This window comes from Stenella coeruleoalba (assembly GCF_951394435.1).
Source record: "Stenella coeruleoalba genome assembly, chromosome: 10".
In the NCBI taxonomy this organism is placed as follows: Eukaryota; Metazoa; Chordata; class Mammalia; order Artiodactyla; family Delphinidae; genus Stenella; species Stenella coeruleoalba.
The window spans coordinates 45,613,830-45,630,305 of record NC_137156.1 but is presented as its reverse complement, the minus strand read 5'-3'; the positions used below and the strand labels follow the sequence as shown (position 1 = coordinate 45,630,305).

The window sequence follows — 16,476 nt, the reverse complement described above, 5'->3', positions numbered from 1 at the left end:
GTAAACAGTTACTACATGCCAAGCATTATGCAACTTACCAGGTAATTTCATTTGGTTTCACGTCAATCCTACAAGGGATATACTATGATGTTCTCTATTTTATGAGGAAGAAAATGAGGCACTGACAGGTTAGGTAACTTACCCAGGGACGTAAGAAATCCACTATGAGATTACTCTTCCCAGGTCTTCTCACTCACACTTTCTCCCTTAGCAATCTTCTTTTCCACCATTTCAAATAGTATTGTCATATGGTATTTTGATTATATATTTCCAACCACGACCTCCTGAACACAGCTTAACATTTTGAACTGTCCACTGCCTATCTTAATTGGCCGACCAGCACTCACAGGCAATATTTTCAGAACCAAAAGTACTATCCTGCCTAAAAACATACTCCTATTTCTATACTCCCCACCATCAATAACCTCGCACTATCTGTGTATTCTACACACCAAAAGCTTGGCCTTGTCCTCACCTCACAGGCCATTAGTCGTCAAGCCCTCAGGCTCCTTCCCTAACGACTACCATCCCTGCCCACTCTGCCATCCCTGCCCACTCTGTCCACTGCCACAGCCTGGCTATGGTTCAGACTCTCATCAGGCCTTCAGCTGGTCAGTCATTCACTCAACAAACTCTCATCATTAACAAAGAAACTGGCAATATCCTAACAGAACTCTACCATAAGTCTCAACATCCTACTACTTGGCAATTCTTTTTTTTCCAACTTTTAATTTTAAAATAATTATAGACTCACAAGAAATTGCAAAGATAGCACAGAGAGGCCCCACATACCGTTCACCCAGGGCCTCAATGGCCCCATCTCACATAACTGCAGTACAGCGTCTAAAGCAGGACAGGCGACTTCAGCACAACACATGTGCACAGCTCCATGCCATTTCATCACACCTGTACATTTGTGAAACAACCACAACTAATTATTTTACCCCAAGGGTCTTAGTGCTAACTAATTAATCTCATTAAGCCTTTAATAGACTCATTCTCACGTTCAGTTAGCAGGCAGCTTCACTATAAGATAAGTGAAGTGGTGTCAGTATTACTTGGCAATCTGCAATCTCCTTTGGAGTCCCACGTCTCCACTTCCTAATTCACTCAGCCATCATCATCATACTAGATTATAACACGCCAGCCCATGCCTCAAAACCCTTCACCAATGCCCTCCTGCCCTTACCCTATCTGGCTAGCCTCGTCGTCCACTCTTCCCCGTAATTTTTTTTTTTGCGGTACGCGGGCCTCTCACTGTTGTGGCCTCTCCCGTTGTGGAGCGCAGGCTCCGGACGCGCAGGCTCAGCGGCCATGGCTCACGGGCCCAGCCGCTCCGCGGCATGTGGAATCTTCCCGGACCGGGGCACGAACCCGTGTCCCCTGTATCGGCAGGCGGACTCTCAACCACTGCGCTACCAGGGAAGCCTCTCTTCCCCATAATTTAATGACAAACTTCCTTGTCGTAAAAACATACAACCAAAACCAAGATTAATATGGGAAATACACGAATGTATTTCCTTGAAATAAAAAGGGGGAAGAAATCATTAAAATAACATTAAATGAACAGAGTATGTGACATCTAGACCTCCAGAGGGTAGGGGTTACACTATGATTAGCAAAGTGAGATGATGGAGCCATGTCTGTGTTCCAGCTGGAAAGGGGAGGAAGAAGCCCCCTGCGTGAAGGAACAGCAGGCTGATGGTGCTAGAGAGAGACAGGAAGGGACCGAGGCCTCCACCACCAACCAGTCCTCAGAACACAGGTCCAGCAGCCGCTGAGCCTCCACAAGGGAGCAAGAGAAAAAAGAGACCACCCTAACCACCCAACCCGTCCCCATGCATCCCTCAAGTCTATCTTCAGGACCTGTAGGCTGACCAGCTGAATGCATTTCAGAGGTCCTAGGTCCAAAGGCAACATTCTCTCAATGGTTTATGATGCTTGGAATTCCTCTGCAGTGCTGTTTACACACACCACCATTATCATCATGAACTACAATATAGATATATTTTGAAAAAATTAGAATTCTTTTTAGGATTAACATTCCTCAAGACTGGCTACTTTAAGTCATAATCATAAATTTATAATTTCTAGGAATCATTCCAAAAGTGATCCAAAGACCAGAAACCTCACTTTATGGACAGCACAATCCCAAGGAAAAGACACCTTCACTGTATGTTCCATGAAGCGAGGAACAGAAAGAACTGAATGTCCTGACCCAGGCCCCCCAGAGGACCTATGAGCAGCCAGCCAGCCAGCCCTAGTCCTCCCCATCCAAGGAGTGAGCTTGCCCGGCCCACTGGGAGACCAGGAAGTCCTGTGCGCAGAGCTCTGCACTCTGCTGTGAGGGGACTACAAAGGAGCACAACTGAGATGCTGCTTTTGGCCGGTTCCTGCATCTGCAATGCTCACAAGTTGATGTGGGTCCTAGAAATATGCAACACTGTGGGTTTAATTTAAGAAGATTATTTTTTACAAAAAATAGGAAGACAACCAGATATAACTTTAGTTATGGAAACAATGTGTCTGGGATGATAGCTACTTTGGTATTAGCAAGGTTAACAATGTACTTTTTAAAGTGGGGTAATACCATAACTAAAATAACAAGAAAAGCAAAGTAATTTAAAACAAAATAACACTGACATAGATAAATGATGAGGTCCCGTGCACCAAGTGACACAAGCAGGTGGTCAGATTCTGCACCCACTCCTAGAAGCGCCTGCAGGCATCCCCGTTTGCAGACAGGCATGTGGGGGGCCATGAACACCACACCGTGAGGAGCATTCTTTCTCCTCTCTGTCTGGGATTCCAGGAACAATCCAGGTGCACAAATACCATGGGGGAAACAACATTCTGTGTTTATTTATAAAACATGTTTGGTTCTAGATTCAGATCAACAGAAGCAGGTTTTTTTGGTCCACATAAACATAAAAAGGAACATTAAACAGTTGAGAAGGACGTGGACAAGTCACTGTGCAGAACTACCCGGCGCATCACAGGCGCTCTGTGCCCACCCCTCATTGTCATAACCGCCACAGTTCCACAAGGCATCCAGAATATCCAGATGGGGAACAGAGCCCCTACAGTCCAGAACCCCAAAGCTGGACCAAGAAGCTGTCCTCCTAAGGTCCGACGTGAAACAACCAGTGGCCTCCGTAACTTCTCCTGACCGGTCCAACTCAATCACTCCTACCTCAGTGTAAAATCTGCTCTTGGATTTTGGTTTACGCTCATCTTTGAATGTTACATGAGTCTACTGTGAAACGAACTAAAACACGCAATGTGATCAAAGAAATGTTTTTTAAAACATCCCAGGGAAGAAAAGCAACAAAGGGTATAGAAAAGCCATGGGCTGGATAATGGGGCTGCAGGAATACGATGTTCCCCAAGAGGCAGCACACATATTACACTGGGAAAACCACTTATGGTATATTTAACACACAATATTTGGTTTCCATTTCTGCCAAAAACTGGCAGCTAAAATAAAACATCTTAATAAATTAAGGTTAATGCTTTAATTTCCTACGTTGTAAATCTCCCACCTCACACCTGTGTTTGTATATGCCTTTGATGGGCCATGTCAACATCTACTCCACTTCATTTCACTGCCAGTGAAGGACTAGCTGGGAAGAAACCTACTCACATATATTTAGTAAGAAGCTTTGTGATTTACACATTTCAAAAAACTAGAGGTATGATTTTTGCGTTCCAGTTCTACCACTCCATTCTGGGGAGGTCACCTAACCTCTCTGAGCTTCACTTTCCTCATGGAGCTGTTGTGAGGATTAAATAACATAAGCATGGAAAGCATATAGCTTAGTGACTGCCACTCAGTAAACACATAACAAAAGTCACCTCTTAGTGACTAACTCTTTTCCTCTGTCTCCTTACATCACCAGGCAGAACAAAACCTTAGTAAGTTCACTGTCCATCCAGTCATCAACGAGTATTCCTTCCTTAGGGAGCAAGGACCCTGTGCGAGTTCTGAAACAGTCCTCCTGATTTTCTAGCACGCATGCAGAGGCCTTACTCCTCGGATCAACTAAAGGAAGCTGGAACATACATGGCTATTAGGCTTCAATACAGACGACAGAAAGATTCTCTTGCCCAAAAGCTGCATGGGACTCTGAAATTGGGAGAGCATACTTTAACCAGAGATGAACAGGGAAAAAAGCCAGACAGCTGGCAGGTATCAACATTTGAAGTATGGCACCAGTAGTCTGAAAGCCAAGGAGATTAGCAATCAGGGGCAGGGAGAGAGTGGATGGAGAGAAGCCCAGAAATAAGGAGTTTAACGCTCTGTCAGTATGCCTTGGTTGGGGGTAGGGAGGTGGAGCGGGGAGCAGCAGGACGGACACACTGACAGGGCCTGGGCTAACTGGGTAACTGTCATTACTGCAACTACTTCCTCCTGCATTCCTAGTTCTTAGATCTAGCCACTCAATGACTGGGAACACAATGATTCTTTTGGCAACTCCACTAGACTTCCACATCCCTAGTTCTTATTCTCATCCACAGACTAAGACAAAGCAATCTGACCTAGGCTCTGAACTAGTCCAGAACATGACTTCAACTGAAAAGTACTAAATTTTCAGGGAACTTGGAGGTAACAGGAACAGGTTAGAAAGATTATGGAATGAAAAAATAATGTAAACATTAAAAAACTATCTTTTTTGTAACACCTTCAGAAAACATGAGTAACACTTTACAATGTAAATGTTTAACTACAGAAAGTATTAGAGCACTAAAGATGATATTTAATAAAATTAATTTCATTCTTTTAAGATCTAAATAGTAACATATGTTATATATATAACACTGTAAGACAATTAGAACATAGCTCTATATGTGGAAACGTCAGCTAATTTACAGTCATACATTTTTCAAGAGCAAAGTCACAGGCACGGAGTCATCAACAATGAGAATACAAGGAATTCTAGATTCAAAAGCCACAGGAAATTTTTTTAAAAGATGACTTTCCCCAGTTATGTAAAAAATGTTTGCATATGTTAATTTTAGCCTTCAAGGGTAATTCAGCTTCACATTTAGTCATAGCATCTTTAGGTTTAAACTATCTCATGATGAGCAGAATCTAATTTTGTAGCTTGGTAAGGAAAATCCAAATTCTGTGAACTTCTAAAATACTGCCACTAAAGAACAACTGACAAGGTGTATTTTTACAAATATATACATAATGGATAGGCCTCAATTAACTAGAAAATTCAGTGAACATTTTCCTAATTCTCCAAATATAGTATTATATTTCTATATCTATATAATAATATATATATATGTAATACCAAATATCTATAAAATAATACAATGTTGGCTTCCATAATTATTTGATGTCAAAAAACACTGTGAGAGGACTTCCCTGGTGGTGCAGTGGTTAAGAATCCACCTGCCACTGCAGGGGACATGTGTTCGAGTGCTGGTCCAGGAGGATCCCACAAGCTGTGGAGTAACTAAGCCCGTGCACCACAGCTATTGAGCCTGTACTCTAGAGCCCGCAAGCCACAACTACTGAGCCCACGTGCCACAACTACTGAAGCCTGTGCGCATAGAGCCCATGCTCCGCAACAAAAGAAGCCACCGCAATGAGAAGCCTGAGCACTGCAACGAAGAGTAGCCTCTGCTCTCCGCAACTAGAAAAAGCCCACGCACAGCAACAAAGACCCAACACAACCAAAAATAAATAAATTAATTAATTTTTTAAAAACCACTGCAAGGGGGAGCTTCAAGATGGCATAAGAGTAAGATGTGGAGATCACCTTCCTCCCCACAAATACATCAGAAATACATCTACGTGTGGAACAACTCCTGCAGATCACCTACTGGACGCTGGCAGAAGACCTCAGACCTCCCAAAAGGCACGAAACTCCCCACGTACCTGGGTAGGGCAAAAGAAAAAAGAAACAACAGAGACAAAAGAATAGGGATGGGACCTGCACCAGTGGGAGGGAACTGTGAAGGAGGAAAGGTTGCCACACACTAGGAAGGCCCTTCGCGGGTGGAGACTGTGGGTGGCGGAGGGGGGAAGCTTCGGAGCCACGGAGGAGAGCACAGCAATAGGGGTGCGGAGGGCAAAGCGGAGAGATTCCTGCACAAAGGATCGATGCCGACCAGCACTCACCAGCCTGAGAGGCTTGTCTGCTCACCCGCTGGGATGGGTGGGGTCTGAGAGCTGAGGTTCTGGCTTCGGTTGGATCCCAGGGAGAGGACTGGGGTTGGCTGCGTGAACACAGTCTGAAGGAGGCTAGTGCGCCACAGCTGGCCGGAAGGAAGTCCAGGAAAAAGTCTGGAGCTGCCAAAGAGGCAAGAGACTTTTTCTTGCCTCTTTGTTTCCTGGTGCACGAGGAGAGGGGATTAACAGTGCCGCCTAAACAAGCTCCAGAGACAGGCGCGAAACGCTGCTATCAGCGTGGACCCTAGAGACGGGCATGGGACGCTAAGGCTGCTACTGCAGCCACCAAGCAACCTGTGTGCAAGCACAGGTCACTATCCACACCTCCCCTCCCGGGAGCCTGTACAGCCCTCCACTGCCAGGGTCCCGTGATCCAGGGACAACAGCCCCAGGGAGAACACATGGCGCACCTCAGGCTGGTGCAACGTCACGCCAGCCTCTGCCGCTGCAGGCTCACCAGGCGTTCCGTACCCCTCCCTCCCCCTGGCCTGAGTGAGCCAGAGCTCCCAAAGCAGCTGCTCCTTTAACCCTGTGCTATCTCAGCAAAGAACAGATGCCCTCAGGCAACCTACATGCAGAGGTGGGGCCAAATCCAAAGCTGAACCCGGGGAGCTGTGCTAACAAACAAGAGAACGGGAAATTTCTCCCAGCTGCCTCAGGAGCAACGGATTAAATCTCCACACTCAACTGGATGTACCCTGCATCTGTGGAATACCTGAATAGACAATGAATCATCCCAAATTGAGGAGGTAGACTTTGGGAGCAACAATATATATATATTTTTTTTTCCCTTTTTCTCTTTTTGTGAGTGTGTATGTGTATGCTTCAGTGTGTGATTTTGTCTGTATAGCTTTGCTTTCGCCATCTGTCCTAGGGTTCTGTCTGTCCGTTTTTTTGTTTTTTCTTGTTTTCTTGTTTTCTAGTATAGTTTTTAGCGCTTGTTGTCATTCATGGATTTGTTTCTTGGTTTGGATGCTCTCTTCTTTCTTCCATTTTAATTACTTTTTAAATTTTATTTAATAATTTTTTGTTATTTTTTACTTTAATAATTTCATTTTATCTTATTTTATTTCATTTTATTTTATCTTTTTCTTTCTTTCTTTCTTTTTTTCTTCCTTTTATTCTGAGCCATGTGGATGACAGGCTCTTGGTGCTCCAGCCAGGCATCATGGCTGTGCCTCTGAGGTGGGAGAGTCAAGTTCAGGACATTGGTCAACCAGACACCTCCCAGCTGCATGTAATATCAAATGGCAAAAATCTCCCTGTGCCTCTGAGGTGGGAGAGCCAAATTCAGGACATTGGTCCACCAGACACCTCCCAGCTGCACGTAATATCAAATGGCGAAAATCTCCCAAGACCTCCATCTCAATGCCAAGACCCAGCTCCACTCAACAATCAGCAAGCTACAGTACTTGACACCTTATTCCAAACAACTAGCAAGACAGGAACATAACCCCACTCATTAGTAGAGAGTCTGCCAAAAATCATAATAAGGTCACAGACACCCCAAAACACACCACCAGACGTGGACCTGCCCACCAGAAAGACAAGATCGAGCCTCATCCACCAGAACACAGGCACCAGACCCCTCCACCAGGAAGCCTACACTACCCACTGAACCAACCTTAGCCACTGTGGGCAGACACCAAAAACAACGGGAACTAATAACCTGCAGCCTGAGAAAAGGAGACCCCAAACACACTAAGGTAAGGAAAATGAGAAGACACAGAAACACACAGCAGATGAAGGAGCAAGGTAAAAACCCACCAGACCTAACAAATGAAGAGGAAATAGGCAGTCTACCTGAAAAAGAATTCAGAATAATGATAGTAAAGATGATCCAAAATCTTGGAAACAGAATGGAGAAAATACAAGAAACATTTAACAAGGAACTCGAAGAACTAAAGAGCAAAAAAACAGAGATAAACAACACAATAAATGAACCTAAAAATTCTCTAGAAGGGATCAATAGCAGAATAACTGAGGCAGAAGAACGGATAAGTGACCTGGAAGATAAAATAGTGGAAATAACTACTGCAGAGCAGAATAAAGGAAAAAGAATGAAAAGAATTGAGGACAGTCTCAGAGACCTCTGGGACAACATTAAATGCACCAACATTCGAATTATAGGGGTCCCAGAAGAAGAAAAGAAAAAAGGACTGAGAAAATACTTGAAAAGATTATAGCTGAAAACTTCCCTTATATGGAAAAGGAAATAGTTAATGAAGTCCAGGAAGCACAGAGAATCCCATCCAGGATAAATCAAAGGACAAACACGCCAAGGCACATATTAATCAAACTATCAAAAATTAAATACAAAGAAAAAATGTTAAAAGCAGCCAGTGAAAAACAACAAATAACATACAAGTGAATCCCCATAAGGTTAACAGCTGATATTTGAGCACAAACTCTGCAAGCCAGAAGGGAGTGGCAGGACGTATTTAAAGGCATGAAAGGGAAAAACCTACAACCAAGATTACTCTACCCAGCAAGGACCTCATTCAGATTTGATGGAGAAACTAAAACCTTTACAGACAAGCAAAAGCTAAAAGAATTCAGTACCACCAAACCAGTTTTACAACAAATGCTAAAGGAACTTCTCTAGGCAAGAAACACAAGAGAAGGAAAAGACCGACAATAACAAACCCAAAACAATTAAGAAAATGGGAATAGGAACATACATATCAATAATTACCTTAAATGTAAATGGACTAAATGCTCCAACCAAAAGACATAGACTGGCTGAATGGATACAAAAACAAGACCCATATATATGCTGTCTACAAGAGACCCACTTCAGACCTAGGGACACATACATACTGAAAGTGAGGGATGGAAAAAGATATTCCATGCAAATGGAAATCAAAAGAAAGCTGGAGTAGCAATTCTCATATCAGACAAAATAGACTTTAAAACAAAGACTATTACAAAAGACAAAGAACGACACTACATAATGATCAAGGGACCAATCCAAGAAGAAAATATAACAATTGGAAATATTTATGCACGCAACATAGGAGCACCTCAATACATAAGGCAAATACTAACAGCCATGAAAGGGGAAATCGACAGTAACACAATCACAGTAGGGGACTTTAACACCCCACTTTTACCAATGTACAGATCATCCAAAATGAAAATAAATAAGGAAACACAAGCTTTAAATGATACATTAAACAAGACAGACTTAACTGATATATAGGACATTCCATCCAAAAACAACAGAATACACTTTCTTCTCAAGTGCTCATGGAACATTCTCCAGGATAGATTATATCTTGGGTCACAAAACAAGCTTTGGTAAATTTAAGAAAATTGAAATAGTATCAAGTATCTTTCCTGATCACAACGCTATGAGACTAGATATCAATTACAGGAAAAAAATCTGTAAAAAATACAAACACATGGAGGCTAAACAATATACTACTTAATAACCAAGAGATCACTGAAGAAATCAAAGAGGAAATCAAAAAATACCTAGAAACAAATGACAATGAAAACACGATGACCCAAATCCGGTGGGATGCAGCAAAAGCAGTTCTAAAAGAGAAGTTTATACCAATACAATCCTACCTTAAGAAACAAGAAACATCTCAAATAAACAACCTAACTTTACACCTAAAGCAATTAGAGAAACAAGAACAAAAAAACCCCAAAGTCAGCAGAAGGAAAGAAATCATAAAGATCAGATCAGAAATAAATGAAAAAGAAATGAAGGAAACGATAGCAAAGATCAGTAAAACTAAAAGCTGGTTCTTTGAGAAGATAAACAAAATTGATAAACCATTAGCCAGACTCATCAAGAAAAAAAGGGAGAAGACTCAAATCAATAGAATTAGAAATGAAAAAGGAGAAGTAACAACTGACACTGCAGAAATACAAAGGATCATGAGAGATTACTACAAGCAACTCTATGCCAGTAAAATGGACAACGTGGAAGAAATGGAAAATTCTTAGAAATGCACAACCTTAGGAGACTGAGCCAGGAATAAATAGAAATTATGAACAGACCAATCACAAGCACTGAAATTGAAACTGTGATTAAAAATCTTCCAACAAACAAAAGCCCAGGACCAGATGGCTTCACAGGCGAATTCTATCAAACATTTAGAGAAGAGCTAACACCTATCCTTCTCAAACTCTTCCAACATATAGCAGAGGGAGGAACACTCCTAAACTCATTCTACGAGGCCACCATCACCCTGAAACCAAAACCACACAAAGATGTCACAAAGAAAGAAAACTACAGGTCAATATCACTGACGAACACAGATGCAAAAATCCTCAACAAAATACTAGCAAACAGAATCCAACAGCACATTAAAAGCATCATACACCATGATCAAGTGGGGTTTATCCCAGGAATGCAAGGATTCTTCAATATACGCAAATCAATCAACGTGATACACCATATTAACAAATTGAAGGAGAAAAACCATATGATCGTCTCAATAGATGCAGAGACAGCTTTCGACAAAATTCAACACCCATTTATGATAAAAACCCTCCAGAAAGTAGGCATAGAGGAAACTTACCTCAACATAATAAAGGCCATATACGACAAACCCACAGCCAACATCATTCTCAATGGTGAAAAACTGAAACCATCTCCACTAAGATCAGGAACAAGACAAGGTTGCTCACTCTCACCACTATTATTCAACATAGTTTTGGAAGTTTTCGCCACAGCAATCAGAGAAGAAAAAGAAATAAAAGGAATCCAAATCGGAAAAGAAGAAGTAAAGCCGTCACTGTTTGCAGATGACATGATACTATACATAGAGAATCCTAAAGATGCTACCGGAAAACTACTAGAGCTAATCAGTGAATTTGGTAAAGTAGCAGGATACAAAATTAATGCACAGAAATCTCTGGCATTCCTATACATTAATGATGAAAAATCTGAAAGTGAAATTAAGAAAACACTCCTATTTACCACTGCAACAAAAAGAATAAAATACCTAGGAATAAACCTACCTAAGGAGAAAAAAGACCTGTATGCAAAAAATTATAAGACACTGATGAAAAAACTTAAAGATGATACCAACAGAGAGATATACCATGTTCCTGGATTGAAGAATCAACATTTTGAAAATGACTCTACTACCCAAAGCAATCTACAGATTCAATGCAATCCCTGTCAAACTACCACTGGCATTTTTCACAGAACTAGAACAAAAAATTTCACAATTTGTATGGAAACACAAAAGACCGCAAATAGCCAAAGCAATCTTGAGAAAGAAAAACAGAGCTGGAGGAATCAGGGTCCCTGAATTCAGACTATACTACAATGCTACTGTAATCAAGACAGTATGGTACTGGCACAAAAACAGAAATATAGATCAATGGAACAGGATAGAAAGGCCAGAGATAAACCCATGAACATACGGTCACCTTTTCTTTGATAAAGGAGGCAAGGATATACAATGGAGAAAAGACAGCCTCTTCAATAAGTGGGGCTAAGAAATCTGGACTGCTACATGTAAAAGAATGAAATTAGAACACTCCCTAACACTGTACACAAAAATAAACTCAAAATGTATTAAAGACCTAAACGTAAGGGCAGACGCTATCAAACTCTTAGAGGAAAACATAGGCAGAACACTCTATGACATAAATCACAGGAAGATCCTTTTTGACCCACCTCCTAGAGAAATGGAAATAAAAATAAACAAATGGCAACTAATGAAACTTCAAAGCTTTTGCACAGCAAAGGAAACCATAAACAAGACGAAAAGACAACCCTCAGAATGGGAGAAAATACTTGCAAATGAAACTGACAAAGGATTAATCTTGTATGAACAAGCAGTTCATACAGCTCATTATCAAAAAAATAAACAACCCAATCCAAAAATGGGCAGAAGACCTATACAGACCAAGATATACAGATTGCCAACAAACACATGAAAGGATGCTCAACATCACTAATCATTAGAGAAATGCAAATCAAAACTACAACACCAGTCAGAATGGCCATCATCAAAATGTCTACAAACAATAAATGCTGGACAGGGTGTGGAGAAAAGGGAACCCTCTTACACTGTTGGTGGGAATGTGACTTGATACAGCCACTATGGAGAACAGTATGGCAGTTCCCTAAAAAGCTAAAAACAGAACTACCATACGACCCAGCAATCCCACTACTGGGCATATACCCTGAGAAAACCATAATTCAAAGAGTCATGTACCACAACGTTCACTGCATCTCTATTTACAATAGCCAGGACATGGAAGCAACCTAAGTGTCCATCAACAGATGAATAAAGATGTGGCACATATATATAAAATGGAATATTACTCAGCCTAAAAAGAAACAAAACTGAGTTATTTGTAGTGAGGTGGATGGACCTAGAGTCTGTCATACAAAGTGAAGTAAGTCAGAAAAACAAATACTGTATGCTAACACCTATATATGGAATCTAAAAAAAAAAAAAAAAATGGTCACGAAGAACCTAGGGTCAAGACAGGAATAAAGACGCAGACCGAATAGAGAATGGACTTGAGGACTGGGGAGGGGGAAGGGTAAGCTGGAACAAAGTGAGAGAGTGGCATGGACATATATACACTACCAAATGTAAAACAGATAGCTAGCGGGAAGCAGCCGCATAGCACAGGGAGATCAGCTTGGTGCTTTTGACCACCTAGAGGGGTGAAGTGGGATAGGGAGGGTGGGAGGGAGGGAGACGCAAGAGGGAAGAGATATGGGGATATATGTATACGTATAACTCATTCACTTTGTTATAAAGCAGAAACTAACACACCACTGTAAAGCAGTTATACTCCAATAAAGATGTTAAAAAAAAAAACACTGTGAGAATTATAAAAGTATACTTGTGGAGTCTGCCTATATAAAGGAAGCCCTGTGTTAATGCTTTCATTTAAATCATTTGGAAAGAAGTTGAAGGTACAATTATAACAGAAACACAAAGAGCTCTGTCTAAATCACAAATTTTTCTAAATAAAAAAGAGAACAAATTGAAATCTGCTAACCAGCATAATCCCTCAAATTCAGTTCAACACAAAAAGTTCATTTAATATATAATACCTATACGGTGATTTATAATAATGCTGAGAAAGGATAAGTACTCCATGTAACTGTACTGATCTTAAAGATTACCCAGTATTCATGAAACAGAACAGAGGCAAATCTTTTGAAATAACTACTATTTTCTCTCAAAATTAACTCATACGTTTACTCAACTCTCAAAGAGAACACCGTGCTTGGAACCCTTAGGCAATTCAACTCCAACTTGCCTACTTCATGCTCTTGGGACATACAACTTACTTCCCCACTCTGAAGACAAACGTGCCCCTTCATCTGGTTACTAATCCTTTCCCTCCTCAGTCCCCTTTAGACCTGGACATCCACAGAGTGCTTCTCGAGAGTGAGTCTAACCACCGTTACGCCCTCCTCCAGGCCCCTCTCCACTCCCATCACGGGCAATGCCCCATCAGAAGTCCTGTGGAAGGCATCCAGGCTTATCACACATGTGTTCTCTAGTGTGTCCTGTTCTTATGTCTGTGCGTCCTGCCTCAGCTCTACCATCACACTCCCTATTGGTTAAAATTTATTCTGTGTCAAAGAGAGAGATTAAAGGTACACATATTTCTCCACTTTGCAGGCACCACATTAAAATCACTTTGTGACTTACTGACAGGCTTATAATAATTTGTAAACATGTCACAGAGGGTAAGGTATAAAGACATTCATGTACATCACAGAAATGACATTTTCATATTTTAAGTAATAGGAAGAGTTGACCACATGATGGATGCACATTCCAAAAGAGCTTCAGCAACCCAAATGAGATCAACTAACAATGGAAACAGTATAAGGGTCAAAATGATCAGAAAACCATGTCCACCACAAGGCCAACTTGCAAATATCTAAGACATAACCACACACAACTACACACATAAAACTATTAAATCAATGTAAAAATCAATGTTCCAATGTTAACTGGAAAAAAGCAACCAAAAGTTCCTAGTAAATTCATATAACTGACATTTTCAATAACAAATGACAATTTAAACTTTAATTCGTGTTCACTGAAAAGAAGTTATCAGCCAAAAATGACATAAAATAACTTCTAAGACAGATGAAATTTAGATTTCAAACTACAGGGGATAAGAAACAAATTATAAATGTCAGGTTCACGATAAGGAAAGCTATTTTAAAATAAACAAAAGTAAGCAGTTCAAAGTTTACACATACTTATTTTCAGTGAGCCAGGCAATAAGGCTACCAACCACACTTGCCTTCTCTCCAAACCCTCACTCCCTGAACACATTTGGCAACTGACCAACACCTGTTCTATTTAACACGCCGCGGAGTTTTCATCTGTGACACACAAAATCCTCTCCAACCTGGATGCTCAGCTTCACTGTCCCTGCCACTCAGTACTATTATCGTGAAAAGCATCCTGCCATTAGCCACTGGCATTTCAAATCAAATAAAAAAATATGTGACTGTCCTGAGAAGGTTTTTAAAAACATCAAGGTAAATTATAAGCTGCTGTCAGACTCTGAACTGCAGCAGCACAGAGACCCTTTGTCTGGGAGGCTGTCAGCTGTCAAAGCCTGACCTTTGCCTAACTGGTCAGCTAGGGAAGCATTAACACAATCTGTTTAACCCCTCCCATTCATCTTTAATGTGACATAAGGTTAAGTCAATCAACTCAGCAATGAGAGGTCCAAAACAGTCCCCACAGACAGCAATATCTACTCATTTCTTATCCTTCCAAGAAATTTCAGTTTTAAAATCCAAGTTATTTACACATAAGTCCAAGAATGAAAAATATCAGTTTTTCCTTTTTGAATACTTCAGATTAAGGCTTTCTGTTGTATGTCATGAAGATTCAAAAGCTACCAGATACTAGAAACCCAAATATAGACTAAATGAGCCAAAGTATCAAAGGACTGCCAGAACCAGAAAGAGAACACAAGAGTCCCACATCTGATAACTGGCCTCATTTTCACTTCCTCCAAATTTGTATCCCATAAAATTACATCAGCCATGGCAAACTGAACAAAAACAAAATTTAAAAGAAAAAACTATGCAAAGAAATTAATTATCCCTTTTTCCATACATATTTCTCCATGAAAGCAAACATAATGCAATTTAGTTATAACAATGCATCTCCTCCTAATGTCAAAATGTCATTGCAGGCAGTTCCCTGGTGGTCCAGTGGTTAAGACTCCGTGCTCCCAATGCAGGCAGCCCTGGTTCAATCCCTGGTCAGAAAACTAGATCCTGCATGCCGCAACTAAGAGCTCACATGCCACAACAAAGACCCGGCGCAGCCAAATAAATAAATAAATAAATATTTTTTTTAAACGTCATTGCAGCATTAATGAAACTGAAAAGATGGAAAAATGCACACAAACACAGCACACAAGCACTTGAAGACCAGACAGACTCTAAGGTGTGTATGCCAGTGGTCCAGCTTCTGTGACATGAAAACCAAGATGGCCTGTGTCTCTCCACCTGCTGCTGTTTCCTTCTGCCTCGGCTTAGGAGGCAGGGCCTATTATACATCCGAGACTAGCTTATGTGACAAATGCTAGTAACTTTTCCCTACACCTTGCTTTGTCCTGAGTCTAAAACATGGGTCCTGAGCCTAAAAGCATCGCTGACACCTGTTTTAACACAACAGTTCTCAAAGCAAACCAAATATGCTAACCAAAGTGAAGGAAATGTGCATGTTCCTATTAATTATAAAAGTCTGGAAACTGGAAGGACTACAGGGATCGAGGGGCAAGCTAATCAACAGCACCTGAATTCAAGTGCCTTACTTGCCAGGATGAGGTGCCATGGGAGAGTACCAGGAGAAGAGGGGAACAGGTCTCTGCCAGGAAGGTGATTGCAGTCTGCCCCAGGAATGACTTTTCTGCCAGGCACCCTACAACACTTTCTCACTCTACCTGCCATGAATCCCCAACAGCTACAACCACTTGATCAAGTTTTATCTATAGTGTTTATTTCAAAAAGAAAAGGCATAATATTTTTCACATTCTCCACACCTTCATCCAAGGTTCTGATAAATCCCCTCAGACAACTAGCTCTATCTTATCCCCCAACCTAGAATCACTGAACTAGAAAAACCAAAACAGTCACCCAAGAAGCCAAAGTTACTGTTCTTTTTAGAAACTGTACAGGACACCCATCCATCATGATGTACAAATGTGGACAGTAATGTTCCCTTCAGTCAATCTTCCAATTTTATACATATTTCTACATCTTACTTTAATGTATATGTTTATTAAGATGCACCTCAAATGACATGGAGAAT

General features: G+C 41.1%; 1 protein-coding gene across 7 annotated transcripts in view; it reads right to left on the bottom strand.

Annotated features, from left to right (window-relative positions):
- Positions 1-16,476, bottom strand: part of PRIM2 (DNA primase subunit 2) — a 278,733-nt gene that overhangs the window by 237,289 nt on the left and 24,968 nt on the right. Inside the window, exon 1 of one of the 7 annotated variants that reach the window (XM_079934635.1) lies at positions 793-906. The exons of the other annotated variants lie outside the window; for them this stretch is intronic. The gene's annotated coding sequence lies outside the window, so the exon portion shown is untranslated. Of the gene's footprint in view, positions 1-792; positions 907-16,476 lie in introns of those variants that run through there. 7 annotated transcript variants of the gene reach the window in all.